Below are 22,328 nucleotides of genomic sequence, written 5' to 3'. Positions count from 1 at the left end.
GAATCCCCAAAGACATTCCGGATGAATGATCAATTTCCGTAATAAAATATGTGTAGATATTTTTTATTAATAACATAGCCGAAATTATTTTTTTTGTGAAGCAGCATAGACTATTTGTAACAACTATAATAGTGGTTTGTAGTTTAATGTATTCAGATAATTAAACAAATGTATTTTTTTAGTTAATTTTACTGAATATTCTCCCTGGGTATTCAGTGGTAATTAAACAGGGAAACTTGTTAAAATTCTGTACACCAAGTTTAATTGTTAAACAGCAATATTTGCAATAAAGAATCTATTAAAAAAAAACATAAAAAATTCTTGGTAAAAAAAAAACCGATTTTATACATCAAACAAGTTTTAAGATTTCACTAACTTAAAAAAGCGGTTATCATGCGTAGTTTAACCTTTTGATTTCAACATTTGCATTTTCCTATCAAAATAAGAACAACCGAGACCACAGTTAACTATATTTAATATTTTACAGTAAAACTGATAGATCGTATGTAATGCCACTTTCTTATATAACATACCCATATACATAAAGATGCTACAAATAAGAAGCAAGTCTGACTGGCAGCAGAATTAATTAGAAATGGAGTCAGACGTCTTAAAAAACTACATAATTGTCCAGTGTATGTTGACAGGAATTTCACCATTAGTTGTGCGTGAAGTATTTGACAGAGAATTTGCCCCTGCTTGTTTAAAAAGTGAACTAAGTAAGAAAAGGAACAAGATCCAAGAGCTGAAAAATAAAAGAATTTTGAACCAGACACAAATGAATATGCTTTATTCAGGAGAAGGTGAGTTGTTTTGATGCAAAGGAAAGTATTAGAATCATGTTATACGTTTAAAGGATTTTTTTACTCCACCGTTGAATTCTATCATACAATATATTATTTTTCTGTGGTTATATACCTCTTTGTGTTTTGTGTTATGAGTTTGAACAGCGGTATACTACTGTTGCCTTTGTTTATTCAGTTCCAGATCTTGCGATTTGAGAAACAACATATAAAGATTCCCCTATATTGTATATATATGTCGTGTACATTTTATTATTTTGTACAGATTATTACTGGTACAAAAACTTTGTATGAGTAATTACTTGTATGATGCCATCATACAAGTTATTACCTGTACAAATATAATTGTACCAGTAATTACTTGTACAATTTTTGTTGAGAAAAAAGATAATAACTTGTACAACACAATATCTTTGAGCTGTATGTGCTTCTACTTTTGCTTTTAACAAAATGTTTCATTGAAAAACTCCTTTCTTTGAGTTAGTAGGTCTGGTATTGTTTTGTCAATTGTCGGGTAATATTACAAATTTTCTTTTACTCTTTTTGTTCGTATTTATTTATTTGTTAGTTTATTTTTTTTTTCTTATCATAGAGCGTATGTATTTTTGAAATCAATTGTGTTTGTTTTTCTTTTTTTTTTGCAAATGTGTATTTTATACTTAGTGGGATTGTATCCATCTCAAGCCTTTTTCAACTGATTTTTATAGTTCGTTCTTATGTTGTAATGTTACACCACTGTCCCAGGAAAGGGTAGGGTTGGGGTCCTGCTGACATGTTTAATCCCGCCACATTATGCAGGAGGTTGTCATTCAATGATTGTCGCTTGACGATGTGTTACATACTTTTTCCGTTCATTTTTGTACATAAATAAGACCGTTGGTTTTCTCGTTTGAATGATTTACATTTGCCATTTCGGGGCCTTTTAAAGCTGACTATGCTTAAAGGCCGTGGTGGTGATCTATAGTGTTTAATTTCTGTCATTTGTGCTCTTGTGGAGAGTTGTCCCATTGTCAATTATATCACATCTCCTTTTTATATTAGCATTATTTTTGAAATGTTAGAAGAAATAAGACACACGACGAACGCAGAGTAACAACATAACCTAGCATGAAACATTGAGCAAATTAAGCTTAACAGCTTCGTGCCATTTAAATACTAACTACTGGTGCAAAGTAACAAGTCGTTAAAAGCAAGAATAAAATAAAACCCTTCTACAATTTATTATCAAAAATAAATCATGATAAAAAGTTGCATATGTAATATCATATATTGGAATTGAAAGTTAAACCTTATAGATAAAATAATCTATATGTGTTTGCACAAGACAAGGAAACATGACATCTGGTATTACACAATAAGTTGATCTTTTCATTTACATTTGCCTGTCTTACAGCCACGCCGCCAACTGCAGTGAACATGATCTTGGTCACCAATTCAAGAAAGCACTTGTACTGCTTCCATGACGTATACCTCAGTGCTCTCTGGTATGTCAAACATTGTCAAATCCTTTCTCTGAATCTTTTCGATTTGATTTTGACTCATTAAACCAATCATGATTTCAACGTTTGTTCCTATTTTTCAACTTTCTGTAATATTCAGTACAACTCCTTTGATATTTCTACAGTCAATCAGACCTCTGTCTTCTATTTAACTGTAACATTGTCTACAATTTCTAAATATTTTAATCATCTTTTGGCATGTGCTGTTCTTATCAAAGGATAGAGTTCATCAACTGCACAATATAAACAATTCAATTACTGGTACACTCAAAACACCATTCTGTCATAAGAAATATCTTTGGAGTGCTATCCTTTTGGAACTGAATTTGGCTACCTTTACCTTACTACTATTCTCTCTGTACTATTTTACGCTTGTGAAAGCGAATTATTAGATTTAATTATTTCTTTATATTTTTTTCTACACTGTTTTCCATCTTTACACTTAAGTCTTCACTTGTTTTTTTAAGTTTTGCTTATATGTTTGTTATTCAAAACGAACACACATGTTGAAAGTTTATACCTTTATATGTGTAAGTAGTAAATTATTTGTTTAAATGGGAAACGATTGCTTGAGAACATCAAATATAATGATTTGTACAAGTTATTATCTTTTTCTCAGTAAAAATTGTACTAGTAATTACTTGTACAATTGTATTTGTACAAGTAATAACTTGTATGATGGCTTCATACAAGTAATTACTTGTATAGAATGTTTGTACAAGTAATAACCTGTACAAAATAATAACATGTACACGACATATACATTGACATTAACCTTAAAAGCGGTCATCCAAGTACATGTATCAAAATTCCTGATTTAGATTTTGAAATTATTCCTTTTCCACACATTGGCAGCAATATACCAATTTTATCCACGTAGGGATTATATCATATCTCATTTATGATATGCTGGAGCTTGCAATTGAGAAAATAATTATTATGCATGGGTGTAATAAAAAGATACCTCGTCCTTTTTCTCCAAAAATTAATCTGAAGGTTCCAAGGCCAAACAGATAATTTTCCAGTGTTTACCTAAAAAATTCAAAAGATTGTTTTGAACTTACTATGCATCTATTTATGATGCTTTTGTTTCGCTCTTATTTCACGAATAATATTTATTCAATTATGTTTTCTTTGGTCGAATGACTTTTAACCTGCAAGATTTTGGCTTTTTAATATGTAAACGATGTTTGATTCTGACACAAACGTTTGTTATAGTTTGTTTCCATTATTTTATTTTGCTTACCCTTGCATCAATATTTACTTAAATTTTACTCTATCAACATGATCAAGAAAGTGTATATACTATATATGGAATGGACTATGCAAGACCAAAATGTGGTGATGCTGACGTCATAAACATATATTAAATTAACTCTCTACCTTAAATTTTGTGTTAGCGTCTATAATAGATGAATTAGTATGTCTGTTTTTGAAATTTTAGTCTGTTTTGTTTTATGCTTGTGATGTAAGTTTACATGTTGTGGCTGCTTGATCTCAATAAATGTTAAGTGAAACCTATTATGTCCGTCTCAGTTTTTCAATACCATGGAACTATAAACACAAGTAGAAGAGTAAGCTAGTAATAAAAACAGGTTTTACCCAGTATTTTCATTGGGAAATACATTAACCAAGTAAACAATATGGAAATGTGTTTCACTTGTTCCGTTAATTGGTAGCGTCTGATTTATGTCAGTTTGTATTTGTGTTATACTTTGTTTCTGTTATACAAATACATAGGCGTGTTTCAACAACCTATCAACTGGGAGACGCGAAAATCAAACAACGAAGAGCAAACAGCAACGGTACATATTTTTCAAAACAAATTGGACATTGAAGATACATAAACAAATAACTAATGTTGATAACAGTTAATTCTAGTGGGAAGACAAATTCAAACTAAGGTAGAAACAAAATAATAAGGAATGTTTTAAAATATTATTGTCCGCTCCTTTCTGAAACAATACACAGGACAAAACAACTCATACAGATTCACTAAAATCCTACGCATCATATAACCAGAAAAGGTCTGCAATAAAAGTTTTTGTTAAAAATAGCCAGTAATACTGTTTTGCTTTATACCGAATTACCAAACAAAGAAGTACAAGGGAAAGCTATGAAATGTTCATAAAACATTATATGAATTGCAAGCTAAATGATGTATTGATATAACTTTTGCCATTTTCAGCATTTTAGTCTGCTATTGTTGGTTGTTTCATATACACTTTATGATTTAGAGAGATGCATTGATATGCCATATATGTTCGTGGTTTTTATATCGAGAAAAAATATTCGAATTTTTTCTTTGACGCTCCACTCTCGTTGATAATGATCATATCAATAATGTTGACAATAGATTACCAATGTTATCAGAAATAAAGCTGGTGTGGTCCTGATTTAATCAAAATTTAGATCCATACTTGTGTAGCCTTGTGATGTGTTGACTATAAACTTAATAATATTGATTAACAGTTAACAACATGCCAACATATAAATGTACATGTGATTGTGAAAGTAAATTCCAACTTCGATTTATCTCAAAACACGTCCCGCTATTTTTATTTTCACTTTTTATTTCACTTTTGTTAATAGTTGAAAGATGGGGGGAAAGTGCTAATCATAAAATGTATTAGTACTAAAGTTGTTTATTTTCTTCTTGTTGACATTTTCGTGTTCAGAACACAACTTTTTTGTCTAATGTTATTTGAAACAAGGCATTAACCAAACAGAACGATGTTTTGATTTGTTTTAGTTGATTTGTATCATATATATTTCCTGCTAGTGTTATGCTCTGACTTTTGTCTAGTTAATTGAAAACGAGTAAAAAATGTGCAGATTCCCGACATAAATCGTAAATAATAGTGTCAAACTAAAATTACAAAACCGTTAAAGGGTAACACATATATATTTTCATAATATATCATTGTTATAAATGTATACATAGGTTACCGATTACAAATGCGTTAAGTTTTGCAATTTGATAACAACTCGGAGATCGCATTGTATATGTAGGAAATTAACGGGTAATATACATCATTATCATAACACATGTTATTATGTGACAAAGTTTAAAGTGTTACAGAACACTGAAAGAAAGTCAGAGGTTTACATAGAGAAAACAATATAATAACGTGCACCTGTCAAAAACAAATATCTGGTACTAGAAAGGAAAAACATTATTAGGTCATAGGTAATCCGTAATACTTGTATATGTGTGATTTATTGTTCATATCCACTTAGCGCAAGGTTCCGAGCATATCAATTACAAAAAAGAAATGTATATGTTGGACATTGTCTTTACTTCATGGATTTCATTAAGTTTGGTAAACTGACGCAATTTTATAAAGCTAAGATTTGAATATTTTGTAGGCAAAGAACCTTCATCAACAACATTTGACACATCACTGATGCTTTGTTTATTGAAACACGTTGCTGATATTGATGTATATGATCAGACTCCACAACAAAATGTTAGAAATACATCGGCTGATCTAGGCAGAATTCGTTATTATAGAAACGAGTTTGCTCACATGAATAAATCTGAATTGTCGACAGAATCTTTCAATAGGATTTGGACCGATTTAACTGAGGTTAGTTTATATTTTGATTGAGACTTCTTTATAATACAAATAAATATGCTTGAAATTAGCAAAAACAAACACGGAAATATCGGCTCCATTAAAAGCTTCCTTGTGCATATCGTTATGTGATGACAAGTTTCAGAGGTCCATTTAGTAGAAATTATAAGACTTGTTTGTCATCTTAAAGAAGTTCGTAGAACAGTACGTTAGAAATCTGGAAAAAAACACTTTTAAACTCTAATCATATTCAATTTAGGACGCACACTTCTGTTGAGTCAAACAAGAATTAAACTGTTTGCTTAATCTTATTTTTGGGGTTTATATGACTGTAAGAAAATAAGAGATTAGAAAATTGTCTGGTGGTACAGATCATTTTTTGCTACGATTAGTAGAAAGTATCCTATAGTATATGATTTGCTTATTTTTGATAAAATCTTTTTTCTCAACGTCACACATGTTCTCGGCATTTTGGCTGATTACACGACCATATGGATTGCAGCAATTCAAATGTTGTACCGAAGCATGAAAATTGTTGATTTGATGGTTAACTTTATTGCTCTTGTTTGAATTTGATATTGTCATTTTGGGTCTTTTTATAGCTGACTTTGTGGTATGGGATTTGCTCATTGTTGAAGTCCGTATGGTGACCTATTGTTGTAAATTTTTGTATCTTTTGAATTGGTCTCTGGTGGAGAGTTGTTTCATTGGCAATCATACTATATTTTTTTATAATTAATCCAATGAAAATAGTTGGTACATAAAGAATGGTTACAATTATATTTACAGGCCATACAACGCTTAGGGGGACCAGAAATGTATGAGGAATGTCAAAAATTGAAACGAAAAATTGAGAATTCAGATCAAAGAGTTCTTATTGAGATTCTCAACGAGATGCAAAGTTCAGTAAAGGAAACAGAAAATTTGAAAGAGGAATTTGAAAGATCAAAAGAAGAAAAAAAATTGGAGATCGATTTATCAAGAGTACAACATCAAGAAGAGGTTGAATTGCAAGATGCTTACTACCGTAAAGAAGATTTTAGTATGTATTAATGATTCCAGAAGTTAAGAAAGTAATTATTTAAAATATCACGATCTCATTTTCACTTATCTTCGAATGGAGTTAAGAAACGGTTTGTACAGAAAAAATGATTCCAGACACATATTACTCCAAATTGTTCCAAACTATTTCTACAGGAAAGTGGGACATAACTTTCTGTTGGCCCCTTTAAAAATATGACGTCTACAAACCTCACACAAAGGTTTTTAAAGGTCTCAACACTTACGGTTCATGGGCTACATTTGTTTATTACCTAAATGTTCTATCCGAAAGAAAAACTAACTCTCAAATTCACTTGTCCTAAGAGAGATATTCAGCTACTTCAGGTTTACAGAAAGACACAAATGTTGCCAACATGTAGCTTACTTCACACTGATCAATATCAAATTCGACCAAGTTTTAATATTAGGAATTGTTAGAAAACATATGGCCAGGGATACCCGATATGGATAGGCCTAGGTGCTTAACCGATTCACTTTTTTAATTAAAAGTAACACAGACTCAGCTCTGAAACCTTTGTTTAAAATAATCCCATTTTTCAAATTACAAGGATGTTTGGGGTTGTTTTTAAAGTACAAACACAGATGCGGAAAAAAGTATTCAATAACGAAAAAATATCAGCATACATTAAGTAAATCAATTCTATAAAATGTATATACAGTCGAACCTCGTTGTGTGGAACTCGGTTGTGTCGAAAACTCTGATGAGTCGAAGTAATTTCTCGGTCCCGGTAAAATTCCCGTTTGATCAATGCATAATTACCGCTGATGAGTCGAACTCGGTTGATTCGAATACTCTGTTAAGACTTAAGTCAAGTAAATTTTATAGTCCCGTCGAAGAAAAATTAATGTAAATTGACCTCGATGTCTCGAACTCGAAAGTAAGAATTTTCGAAAGATGCAAACTTATGATAAAAATTTAAGTCGGATGTATTTCTTATGTCAACTAATCATTTTCAAAAGAGATTAAAGCTGAGTAAACATAATTGTTTGTATGACAGTTAAAATGACATGTTTATGCACTGGTGGTAAGCGGATGGTCGTAACTAAAAGTTACGACCATCCGGAGATGGGAGACAACTCTAGGGATAAGTTTTTCTTTTCCGATGTTCGTGCACTAAAAGGTTCATTTGAACCAAACCGCTTGTCTCGTACATACTATTCGGCAGTCCGGTGATATTAAAACCAAATTTGATGCATTAAAACATTCCAATTTTCGTAAAATAGTCATTCAAAAATTCAAGCATGATGGTCGTAACTTTAAATGTGTGATGGTCGTAACTTCAACTATAGTATTTTGGATGATGGTCGTAACCGACACAAGATGGTCGTAACTTTGAAAGATGACCGTAACTCGAGTATTTAGACAAACTTGTATTAATGTATTTTAATTGTTAAGGTAATAGACTCAGATGTAATATATGATTTGCTACAAACAATACTATTTGTAACTCTGGTAATGATATGCAGAAATCAAGCTAGAGAATTATTAAACATACACATTTCTGATGGATTTCAAACGCTCATCTTATAGGAGCAACAGTGAAAACTAATAAATAAAAATAAATAAATAATCTTTATTTCAAGAGGATGATCCCATTAGTTAAAACTAACCTTCCTGAGAGTCCTTAAAATAATAATAACATAGTTATAAGTACACACAGTATTATAAAGTTATATTATACACACTATACAATTATTATTGAAATAATAATGAAAAGGCATATTAATTTGCACAATTGATGAAAAATTTGTAACATTTTGTTTTAAAAGATACAAGTGTATCACCCATTTTGATTTCATTTGGTAAACTGTTCCATATTTGAGAACCTGAATATGTAAATGTTTTCTTTAAAAAAATTGTTTTTGGTTGTGGAAGATTTAATAGTTTTTTATCAGCTGAACGTAAGTTATAGTTTTGATTATCAGTAAAATGAAAATTTTCTTCTAAATAGTTAGGAACCATACCATTAATTGATTTAAATACAAGTATTGCCTTTTGGTATTGAATTCGTTTTTCCACATTTAACCAGTGTAAACTATTAAACAATAAACTGGATGATGTCATTATGTCAGCTTCTACTATAACCCTAGAAGATTTCTTTAATAATTTATTAAGTTTATCTATTCCACTCTCACAACAACTTCCCCATATATTGCAACAATAATCAAATAATGGCAGAATATAAGCATTAAAATAGATAATACGTATATGCATAGGTAAATATTTTCTTATCTTTTGTAATAAGTTGATTCTATTTGATATAGTAATTGACATTTTATCTTTTTGCTGACTCCAATTAAAGTTTTTGTCAATATATAAACCAAGTAGTTTTTCACAATCTACATTTTCTATTTGTTCATTTGAAATATTGATATCAAAACTGTTTCCAGTTAAACAAAGCCATTGTTTTGAACCAATAATCATTGATTTACTCTTTTTTGGCATTTAATTTCATATAATTTTGCGAGCACCAGTTTTCAATTACATGAATATCATTTTGAAGGTTAGAAGCTAACTGAATTACATCATTACCTTTACAATGTAATGTAGAATCGTCTGCATATAAATCTATTAATGAATGTTCTATATTAAGTGGTAAATCATTGATATATAAAATAAATAACAAAGGGCCCAGGATAGAACCTTGTGATACACCAGTTTTTCTGCATTTAGTATTAGACATGACGTTATTGACCTTAACTTGTTGGCTTCGTTCAAACAAGTATGACTTAAACTTTTTGGAACGTTTGGATTTTAGCTCTACATCTTTTATATAAGCTTTGGATTTTACATATTTTGGCTTCGAGCATCACTGAAGAGACATTATTTGTCGAAATGCGCATCTGGTGCAGAAAAATTGGTACCGTTAATGTTATTAAACCAGTCAAGTGTACTATTAGAAACATTATAATATTCAAGTTTTTTCAATAAAATTATATGATTAACCAGATCAAAAGCTTTCTTTAAATCTAAAAATATAACTCCATTTATCTCTCCATTATCTTTTTTTGCTAACCATTCATCTACTAATTTAGTATGTGCAGTAGTATACGAATGTTTAGTTCTGAAACCTGACTGTGTAGTATTAAGAAGGTCATTACTATTTAAAAATATATACAAACTATTAGCTATATGTCGTTCTATGATTTTTAGATAGACAAGCCAAAACTGCTATTGGTCTATAATTATCAGGATTACAGGCATTGCCACTTTTAAAAATTGGGCATACTCTTGCAGTTTTAAAAATACTTGAAAATTTACCATAACTGATGTTTAGATATATGTCAAAGCTGGTAAAATGACATTGCTGCACATACTCAAAATAATTGGTCCGACATCATATAAACCAGTTGCTTTCGACTTGTCAAGTTTTTTTAAATACATATTTACATCTAAAATGCTCATTTCTGGTATAATGAATTTTTCACTACCCCTTTGTAACTTTGATTTTACAAATTTATTAAGTGCATCAATTTAATCAACTCGCATTAAGCCAAAAAGTATGTTAGGGTTGAGAATTGATATATTTTTTACTGTACGTTAAGGCATTAAATTATTAAATGCACGTGTATTCCCTTATATTTAATTTTAGTATTTTTTATTTACGACTTTTTTTTTATCTGCAATCATGTCGGCAGATGAAATTATTAAACGTACAGTCTGAACAATCATCTTTAAATCATTTATTGCAGCTCTTATGTCTTAGAGTTTTTGAGTCTTTGTTTACTCCTTGACTTTAATTAAATTGTTATTGTCTTATAAACTATTGGCCTTCAAATATTCGTCTTTTGGTCGTTCATGAGGAAATAGAATCCACAAATGCACTTCTGAGTCAGGGTTGAGTTCAATATCGTAGCTGCTACGTAGTGCTTCGTAGATCTTGACGATTGAACATGCAGCTATAGACTAGTTGTTACATAGATATTGATAGCAGCTACGTAGCCGCTACGATATTGAACTCAACCCAGGATTTTATTACGTGTTGTCGTTATTTTTTATCGATTACATAACGATTATATATTGCTGTATAGTATTGATATTAGTTCTAAGTATTGGTAAGGAATGCAAACTGAATCCATGGTGTCGCAATGATCATTGTGTTAACTTCGAAAGTAGGAAAATTGTTGATATATATTTTACACTGGTACATGCACTGAATTTAAGAGTAAAATAAAATACTTGTTTGTAGCCAGGATAATGTTACAAAGACTAAATGTACTGCAGCAATTATTACATACAAATCCCGGTATGCAGGTTGAAAATCATGTGTAAGTTATATGTTTACATTGTATGAATGGCTACAAGCTACTCATGAACTTCGTCATTGGGCATTACTGTGCACCTGATTATCAGCTTGATTTCACCAAACAACAATATGACGTCTAAGCATCCAGGCTAAAAATAAAGCGTATGTTCTTTTTAAAACTCAGGTACGGACCTGCGAATTCGCGTGTATGCTCTAGTCTCGATAACGACCTTCATAACCTATCAATATGTTAAGCTTATTTTGACTCCTTATTAATACTCTTTCGACTTAATGTATCATTCTTCAATTGAAGATTTAAAAAAATCAACTAGTAAGTACATCCTCAAAAAGTTTATGTTTGCAATAGATGCGAATTCCAATCGGAAAAAAAAATAGGATACCGCTATTTCATGTGATGTCCAATTTGTTAATTTGTTTCTTAAACTCATTTATTTTGTATTTAAAACAATTACATGTATTTGATACATTTTGTGCTTTTTATTTCTAACAAAGAATGATCATAACCAGAGCTGTGTTTCTTGTTTTAAAATGACTAGAACACACCCGCGAAATCGCGGGCATCCAGAGCGTAGTTTAAAGTATGTAAAGTGTTGTTGGAAGAATTTTGTAAAATATTGAATGACTGGAGAATTTCAGCAAAAGTATCATAAGTCATATAGGTTATTTGGGACAGGAAAATGCTTTTTTTTTTATCCCTCCTCCTTTATTTCCAAAATTCCCAATTTTTGGTTTTCTATCAATTTCAATATGAACATAGTTTTCATTTAGTATGTTATGAACATTTAAGTAAGGAGCCTGTAATTCAGTGGTTGTCGTTTGTTTATGTGTTACATATTTGTTTTTCGTTCACTTTTTGTACATATTTTAAGGTCGCTAGTTTTCTGGTTTGAATTGTTTTACATTGTCAGTTCGGGGCCTTTTGAAGCTGAGTATGCGGCATGGGCTTTGCTCGTTGTTGAAGGTCGTACGGTGACCTGTAGTTGTTAATTTTTGTGTCATATTGGTCTCTTGTGGAGAGTTGTCTCAACATGGCAATCATACCACATCTTCTTTTTTTTGTAATCAATGAATTTTGTAAAAGATTTAATGACTGGAGAATTTCAGAAAAGGTATCAAAAGTTCACATGAATATTTTTAGCGCTTATCTGTATATTATGAACATTCATTACTATATAAATATGGTGTATTTACTTTCAATTCTAAGTTTACTAATCGATCCATGGTGGTCATTGATATAGTATACAGACCCTCTTTATTTAATAAACTCTGTGACCGCCGTGGATAGTAAACTTGAAAATGATAGCAGATAGAATTCTGAAAATACACTTTATTCTTTGTATATGTATGTTTAAAGTATACAGAAAAACGCAAACCGGAAGTCTAATCTGACTTAAAATTTTGTCCAATGACGGGACAATATCCGGATGCCTTTTTTCTCGTTTTTCTCCCAAAATAACTCAATCTGAATAATCATATGAATGGATGACAAATGCGACTATGCACTGTACCTATAGGACACAGAGGCGTGTTGATTAATTTATTGTGGAAAGGAGAGAAGCGACACCAAAAATGAGGTCTTCTCGTTTAATAGTATAGATTTCTCCACTTTTGAGAAATTTACATTGTTAATGAATTTAACCGCTTACATTAATTCAACTATTTGCCTCTTTATTAATTTTATACATTATATTTTAAGAATATATGACTGTTCATTTCATTTTGTATTGTTTCGTTCGATTCGTTCCAATTTTCTTCTTTACAGGTATACCTTTCTCCATCTAGTTTTTATTATTTGGTGAAACAAATATATAATATGATATATGATATATTCATATAACAGAAGACACGTTTAGAACTCTTGACTGGTTCGGTTACATTTGAAAAATTTGGAATTTTAAATCGAACTTTAATCAAAATTCCCCAAAACTAATATTTGAAAACTTTTAAAATTTCTGAATTGATAAGTGTTACATTGAAATTGCTTTATTTTACATTGTATGTAAAAAATGAAGAAAAAAAATCTTCAGAAGTACATCATATGAAATACTAGTATGCATATAATAAAAGACACGTTTAAAACTCTTGACTTGCCTTATTCGGTCTTATTTAAAACATAGTTACGACCATCACAAATTTAAGTTACGACCATCCTCAATATTTTGTTTTTTTAGTTACGACCATCATGCTTGAATTTTTGAATGACTATTTTACGAAAATTGGAATGTTTTAATGCATCAAATTTGGTTTTAATATCACCGGACTGTCGAATAGTATGTACGAGACAAGCGGTTTGGTTCAAATGAACCTTTTAGTGCACAAAAATCGGAAAAGAAAAACTTATGCCTAGAGTTGTCTCCCATCTCCGGATGGTCGTAACTTTTAGTTACGACCATCCGCTTACCACCAGTGTTTATGGTGACCGCTAATTAACACTTGTGTTGATCGTTCAAGCGGAATGTTAGTTTGTTTAACATTTTTCATCTGAGATAAAAACAAAACGAATTTAAATGTCCCAAGCCGAGATTAAATGAATCGTTAGATTTAAAACTCATTAATTACAATAGATAAAAGGATTAGGACAATTATAATATATTCATGATAATTTAATGTAAAGCAGACGACCTCATCAGAGACCATTCAGAACCTATTTCGTGCCGCGAGTGATTTCATAATTTATAGCGACTGACATTTGTGAATATTTGTGTAGACTATTGATTTTATTTGTGCATGATTTGTATCTGTACTTGTGTTTTTAATTATTACGAAGGACCAAAAATGGAGATTGAATACACAATTATAAAGTGTCATATCGAGAAAATAAAGACACACTGTTCATTGTATCTAGTTTACACACATCTCATACCGTATTTCATGCATTCAAAATTTACGACGACACACTCGACCTCGGATGAGTCGAACCTCGGATGAGTCGATTACTTTGGTCCGGTCCCTTCGACTTCGACACAACGAGGTTCTAACTCTAGATACATGTACATAGAAAATGAAATGTATTACTAAGGATTAAAATGAAATGTACTTGATTGGTCATGAACCCAAATAATTTTGATATAATTCAATAAGATTAAACGCATTATGTACTATTCATTGCAAATTAATCATCATCCTCTGGAAGTGCATCTTCTGAAACAACAATACTGTGCAAGGAAAACAAAAGGCGAAAAAAGATAACAAACAGACCGGCACAAAATTAAACGGTCTATTCACGAACCTTTTTAAATCTAATTGTTCGAAGATTCATTAAATTCATTTAAAACAAAATACATTTCTCATACCATTTGAACCCGACTGATGATATATAAAAAATAATAAAGTTCTTATTCAACAGGTTGACCTGCTTCAAAATTATATGTCTGTTACCAAACGTAAAACATCTTATGCCTTGTCAGGTACAAAAAAGAAATTACATCAAAAGGTTAAAATCTAAATCAGATTTCAATTGCAAGGTCATAAAGCAAGGATCTCTAATAAGAAAATATGGTTTATGACTTATTACTATAAGCGTAATTCTGAATATATGGTGGGAGAAAACTCCCATTAATACCATCGTACGTTTTCAACTTAAATCTATGTGTTTCAACATGTCGAAACTCACAATTATGTTTTCCATATCTTGGAGTGATCTGAAAAGAGAGGATTAAAAGTTAAAATTTTCTAATATTTTCTTGAGCTTTGACCCTGTTTTTTATTTAATATAATATGATTATTGTGTCCAAACAAACATGGTTTCTTTATACTTTTGTCTGTAAGATGATAAGTTACCTGCGGTTTATTTAAAAGTTCATTACAATCTCAAATGATTTATGTCCATTACACAATTATATGGATTTATGTACTTTTCATTAAAAAGGTGTAAAAATTGTTACTTCAAGATAATATTTGGTTGTTTTTCATTTGTCACCTACCCTTTTGCGCAATATCCTATAGCGCCATCATATACAAAGTGAAGGTTATAATCAATGAACCTTAAATTGAAAAAGAATAATCTTGAACATTATCTTCTATAAATTACAATTATATTGTTTCATACCAAATGTTTTGAAATACGCATGATACTGGCGTCACCTAACGTTGCACGCTCATAGACATAAGCCAACATAAAAACGTTGGAATGCTTGTTTTTCAGATGGCTTTCTTCAATAAAGTTTAAAGGATTATCTTTTTCCTAAGAACTTTTGATTTTCTTAGATAAATAATGACAAGCTTACAAGTTCCATTACAAAACAAAATGAAACCATTTGTTTTATATACATTTTAATCACAAAAGCAATCGATTTTTTGGGGGGATAAACTATGCACTGCAAATGCACTTATTGTTTCACTAAAGAATGTCAAGGCGAAAGATCTACAACATATTTAGCACGGCAGTGTCATTGAGTTCTTCACAAATGTATAGAAGGGAACAATTATTATAGCTCGGTTTTTTTTTCTATTAATTTGTATGCTAGCGGCTGTCGACCATAATAAAGTCTCTTGAAAACACCCCAGTATCGCGAGGTAATCTTGCCCTATGAATCGATAGAGATTTAACATAAAACATTAATTCGACTTTTAAAGTTTTCCTACCAAGCAACAACACAAAATAGCCGAATTTCAAGTCGTGTGATAAAACTGCAATAATGACAAGTAGACAGCACATTCTGTATATTGTATTAAATAACGTCAAAATCGTATGTAAGGACATTGTATCCGACATTTTTTTTTATTGTTATCTGATATCTCGTATATCAGATTATATTTATGGGATTAATATGAGTATAGAGATAAATTTTTTGTTCTTTTATCCCTTATATATTTTTATGTAGCAAATGACACTGTATTAAATTAATATCATGAAAAAATACCGAAAAACGTAACCCTACGTTTTATTTGTTTTAAAGGGGACAAAATGTCGTACATTGCTAACCAACTCGAATAAAAATAATTTGTTACAAATTCATGAGTATTGCATGATGCGAAAGTGTGAGCTTTGTACAAAATACTAATAAAAGATTTATTTTCATTCGTCATGGGGTTTGCTCAGAAACTCTCTTTTTTGAGACAATTTAAAAAAAACAAAAGCAGCTTTTCGTGAATGGGACACATAATTTGCATCAGCTTGATCCCTTTTTATGAATATCTGTCTTTTCGAGAGAAAGAAATCGACAAAACGTCAATGCCCAATTACAACGTTCTTGTTGTAGACAAACTTTTATATATTTTTTAAGGGTATTCAGAATTTCACAAAACAAAAAGTGTAACCCGGGACAAGGAAATCTATTTCAAAAATTAAAGATTTTATTGAGTTTTACTTTATGAAAATAACTAAGTCTGTCACATATTCTAAATTGCAGTATTCTGAATGAAGAATTTAAAAGCTTTAAAATGATGTATAACACTTTACAATGTCATTTTCAATGTTTATAAATTGATAAGACGAATGTGTCTTGTCCGTGATTTAAAACAACACCAGTAGCGTGCGTCATTTCTTTATGTTTGCATCACAGTAAAGCAAAAATGATTCACTAGTACTTTAATATAAATATTCAAATGTTTCAGAGAAGATATTGAAGCTAAAGTCAAAATTAGGAACATGACCGTTAAATCATTCTGTAAAAAGTCAAATCACAAAAATACTGAACTCCGAGGAAAATCCAAAACGGAAAGTCCATAAACAAATGGCAAAATCGCATGCTCAAACACATCAAACAAATGGATAACAACTGTCATATTCCTGACTTGGTACAGGCATTTGCTTATGAAGAAAACAATCTAGGCCTATATGGGTACGGTTTATAATTTGATAAGACATACCGACAAATATAATTGATAAGGATAGATAACTTATATCAAATTTCACTGGAATGCTTTGTTTTAAGCAGTCAAAGTATATGACGATTTGACGAACAATTAAATGAAATAATTACGTCGTTATATTTTCGGTACGGTGGAAAGCAAGAAGAATAGCTGTGTTTTGTGAGATAATTCTTACGATAAATACACTTCGAATAAACAAGGTTAGATTCAGTTTCAACAGCTCAATAACTGCTTGACATTATATCCAAAACATCTAAGTGTCAACTTTTCAAAACACTTGATACCACAAGATAATGGTTAGACGGGAGATACTATTTATAATAATCAAAACACAATCAAAGTTCTTTCCGCAGATAAGTGGTAAAACTTAAAACAAACATAAGATCAATATTTTTTCTAAAAGAAGTTAAAAGACATAATCAGAACCAAATAGTCCTTTTTACGAAACGAATCAGAACAAAATGCAAAAGTCTTTTAACATGAAGGTGGAATGACTAAATAATAATCATAACAAAATGAAAGGTCCTTCCTAGGAAAGGTGGAAAACGGAAAAGTGGAAAACTTAATCATCTATGAACTACATGTACAATGTGTTTTCGAAAAACAGCCGTTCGATACTACAATAAAAAAAAAACAATTATCTTCTTTTTTTAATTTGAGAAAATTACTATATACTTTGCAGTCACTGCTGAAGGTACTAAGCTACTGTTTCAGGCAAAAAATGTCATGACAAAAATATAAATTTAGCAAACAGTATAGGAACTAAATTACAGATATCGCCCAAATTGTACATTTGTTTAGTTTAAGTACAGCTTTTTTTAAAAAGATAATAAAAATTTAGGTCACCGATGAGTTAAAAAAACATGTTTCAACTTTAATGCCAAAAACTTGTATTTTTGCACCAAAGGGATATAATTTGGAGCTATTCCAATGACACAAACATTTTAAAAGTCATCTTGGGCCAACACGAATCGATTTTTTGGTTGATTTTTGAACCATATTATAAAGTAACAATCAATAGTGTAATAAATTAAATTTATAATGAAAATAAAAATGATAAAAATGTTCTGAAATTTTTGTACCCTCGAGCCTCCTTAAGTAATATTCTTTGTGACAACAAAATTTTCCGCATTGTTATCGTCCTGATGAACATCGATGAAAAAATGAAACCAATACCAAATACTCTGGAGTAACATTGAAACTATATTGTAGATTCAACTTATAATAATAACAAATAATCAGCAAAACTTAAAATGACTTTGCCATCTTTCGGAGGTAGCACATTCTTGCCGGCCTCGTAGTGAATGTGACATTAAAGTTGCCTTTGTTTAAATTTATGATTTCATCATAAATCAAAATACATGTACTAAACTGTGTGACAAAAAACTAGAAGAACTTTTATTTCAATCAGTTACTTTCTCAAGGGAATTATGCTTCAAAATAATGAACGAACCAGGTATTTGTTTCTGATTTTATAGTTTGATTTTTTTTTTATTTGCAGAACAAGACACTCACATGAAAAGAACATGGAGGGAAAAGCTACACAAGGAAACTTTTATTTTATCAAAAACGGCAATTTCAATATTCGAAACTATTCAACACAATCAGTTTGTTGTTATATCTGGAATGTGTGGGTCTGGAAAATCGACGTTGGCTCATTACACAGCTCTTCGTATGTCAGAAAGCCGTGGCTATTTTGTTGTTCCTCTGCCCTCAGCTACTAGCGAAATATTTATTCAAATAAATGAACACAGAATACCCGACACAAAAATTTTATTCATTCTGGACGATTTTGTTGGAAATTTTTCAATTTCTGATTTTGATGAAATTAAACTGACTTCCAGGTTAAATGAAATTAAGTGTATTGCAGACAGGCACAGTAAGTACAAGTATTTATTTACATGTAGAGAACATGTAAATGTTATGAGCAAACTAAAGGACGTATTACCATCTATTGTGGAATGTAACTTACATTCACCCGAACTGTCATTATCCCGTGATGAACGTCAAAAGATCTTTGATTTATATGTTAATGATGAGGACATTATTTACCAGGATAACGAATTTTTAATGTCAAAGCAGCTGCCGTTGCTTTGTATTTTATACAGAAAGGATTTTTGCAACAGAAATCAAGATTTTTTAATGGACTCTGACCAAATAATAACCAGCAAAATAGAGGCAATGAAGGCGACGGAAAATCCATCGTATATCTGTCTTGCTTTGTTACTAGTTAAAGGAGCATTCGATATTAAATATACTACGTTTGAATGTGTTATATATGGCGAGTATTATACATTTCTACACCATGTTATATCGGAGTCAAGTTTTAAAAATGCACCAAAAAGTCGTAAGTGTTTACAGGACGGATGGAATTCAATAGAAGGAACATACATTAAAAGAAAGAGAAATCAACTGTTGTTTATACATGACAAAATTTATGACATTGTTGTGTCGTGCATTGGAAAGCAATTTATAACTAGTATACTCAAATATTCTGAATATTCATTCATTGAAAACCGAATTAGACTGAAATCTTTTGAAATTGAGGAAACCGTCAAAAGCGCTAGTATAAGTTTGAATCAGACATATAACACGCTTTTCTTTGCTAGACTTTTACAGGAAATAAGATGTGGAAACAAAAGAGTTTTCGCAAACATTCAAAATAAAAATAAAAATTATAGAAAAGCCTTCATAGAGTATCTTGCTGCACAATTGACAGAATCAGATATAGACTCTTTAAAAGTGCCTCTTCTCCTATCGTGTACATTGGGATATGATGACTTTGTATCGTACATTGTCGGAACGTGGATCAGTAAAATACGATTTCCAATAACTGAAATAGAAACACCCCTATATGAGGCATGTTCAAGGGGATATTTTGATATTGTCAAGATATTAGTATCATGTCTAAAGGATAAAAATATAGACAGAAATCTATATCTGTCGATTATGCGTGCTTGCGAAAAAGGATACACAGATATTGTTGAGTTATTGTTAACACATAGTGTCTATCAACATGCAATTAGTGGTTTTGTTGCTTCCTGTGAAAATGGCCATAAAGAAACAGTGTTATTTTTTATGAAATTACCCAGAAAGAAAGAACCAAAACTTTTGGAGTGGGACGTTCTTAGTGGCTTATCAAAAGCTTTAGCTAGGGCTTGTGAAAATGGACACGAAGAAGTTGTCCAGATTTTACTGAGCCATAATATGCCTGTTAACAATCCTGAATCCACTAACTCAACACCATTATACTACGCTTCAATGAAAGGTCATTTGAATATAGTCAAATTTTTATTAAATGCAAATGCACACGTGAATGAATGTGATATAAGGGTGGCGGAATGGAACGACCATGAAGAAGTCGTTAAATGTTTACGCAACCATTTGAGTTTGTAAAATGTCATCGATTTCAGAACTCCTCATCAAACAATACTGAGGCGACATTTTAATTTTTAAAAAATTCTGGCATAAACAAAGTCAGTAGAATATAGAATAGGACAGAGTTTGTGCCTAATACATGTAATATTAATAATAAAAACAAAATATAAAGACACCACCAAATCGGTTATTGTTTGTTTTGACTTCGACAGCTTGCCACGACAAACTTTCAAAAGTTTTACTTGAATCTTTAATAGCAAAAAAACATACTAGTAGATAATAAAGTCATATGGTATTTGTAATGAGCTTTACGACCGGATGTACTTTTTCACTTATATCATGATACAGAACCCAGAAACCATATATTTTCAGAATCAGTGTGAATCATGTTTCATATGCGCTCAAAGTGACATTTCCTTTACTGTAGGTAGACAATTATCTCCCTAATTGCAAGCAATGGTATATCGACACCATATATATATATTTCGAATCAGTGCAATAACAGCTATCATACGACACCGGATGTGACATTTGTACATCGAAGGTAGCCAATTAGCTCCCTTTGAAAAAATAAGAAATACGATAAAACCATGGAGTTCAAAAAAGTGAAAAGTAAGTTTTCAGATAACAACGGAAGTGACTATTTTCAACCGGAAGTATCTGAACTTTCTTTCTGATTTCAATAATAAAAACTACAAACTATGTATTTTTAGGAATCTGTGTAGATTTGTTATCTTTTGAAACCATTTTTGTTTACAAAGATAACTTTTTTGTACATTAAAAAACGTTTTGCATATATTTTTGTTCTGATCAAAAAATTTAAAATGTGAGGTTGAAATCCCTTCGATTGTTCTCTAAACGATTAGTGGTTTTAGTTCTTGGTTACATTATTTAACTCACCGTTTTATAATCTAATGCATATTGGTTTAAAATTTTCCACAAAACATTGAATTGTTAAAACGTCCTTAAACAATGGAAATTCATGGCATTTTCATTTTCATGATAGGAAATAATCAATTATACTTCAGATTCTGAATTTTTGAATAAGTCACTACCAGTGAGTAAGCACCAAACAAAAGCAGATTGGTAAAATGTTTGTCTCACTCTAAAATAGTTAGTATAAAAGTTACAAATGTATGAACTATAAAGTTTAAATTTTTGAAAGGATAATGTTGGTTTTCAGGACATAGAATAGACAATACATGTAATCAATGATTGATTAATTGATTGACATGATACAGCAATGCACAATTGTTCATTGATTGGGTATTGAGTCGGATCTTGAATACCCATACTGTAACTTTCTCTGCAGTTTGTATCTTCTGCTGACTGTGACATGATCCCAATTCTATACTAGCCAAAAGAATCATTTCCACCTCATACATTTGTCATAAGGCACCAATGAGAACCTGAATTTGTAACGGAATAATTCTAAGATGGCGTGAATATCGTATGAAACTAATAGCTTCGCACCGTCGTGCAAAGCAAAAATGAACTGGTGGTTAAATTGCATGTTTTTATTCTAGGTAATGACCTTTTGACGATAGCTGATATTATTATTTTATTAATTTCGATTTCAAACGTTCAGCCTACACATATAAAGAAATCTTTTTTCCATAACTGTGTTAACCTTCCCTTCTTGCTTCGTCTTTTATGTTCGGAGCTGATTTGATTCTCTTTTCCAAATTTTTTAATTTTTAACTTGTATCGATCTGATCATGAGTCAAGCCATCTTCAATTGATTTTTTTAATTTGTTCTTATGTTGTGCTGTAACACCACTTTCCCGGGTTAGGGGAGTGTTGGGTGCTAACAAACATGTTTAACACCGCTACATTCTTTATTTGCCTGTCAGGAGCATGTACGTCACTGGTTGTCGTTGGTTCATGTCTATCATACTTATTTTTCGTAATTTGTTTTGTTATAAA

The 22,328-nt window shown here is 30.9% G+C and overlaps 1 long non-coding RNA gene across 1 annotated transcript; it reads left to right on the top strand.

Annotated features, from left to right (window-relative positions):
- The first annotated feature begins 361 nt into the window (after positions 1-361).
- LOC143047376 (uncharacterized) lies at positions 362-20,585 on the top strand. Its single transcript, XR_012969530.1, has 4 exons — positions 362-803; positions 5,672-5,892; positions 6,670-6,922; positions 18,526-20,585. It is a non-coding gene; the product is annotated as an uncharacterized LOC143047376 (long non-coding RNA).
- The last annotated feature ends 1,743 nt before the right edge of the window (positions 20,586-22,328 follow it).

The sequence above is a fragment of the Mytilus galloprovincialis genome, chromosome 10 (assembly GCF_965363235.1).
Source record: "Mytilus galloprovincialis chromosome 10, xbMytGall1.hap1.1, whole genome shotgun sequence".
Taxonomy (NCBI): Eukaryota; Metazoa; Mollusca; class Bivalvia; order Mytilida; family Mytilidae; genus Mytilus; species Mytilus galloprovincialis.
This window is presented reverse-complemented; position numbering and strand designations above follow the sequence as displayed.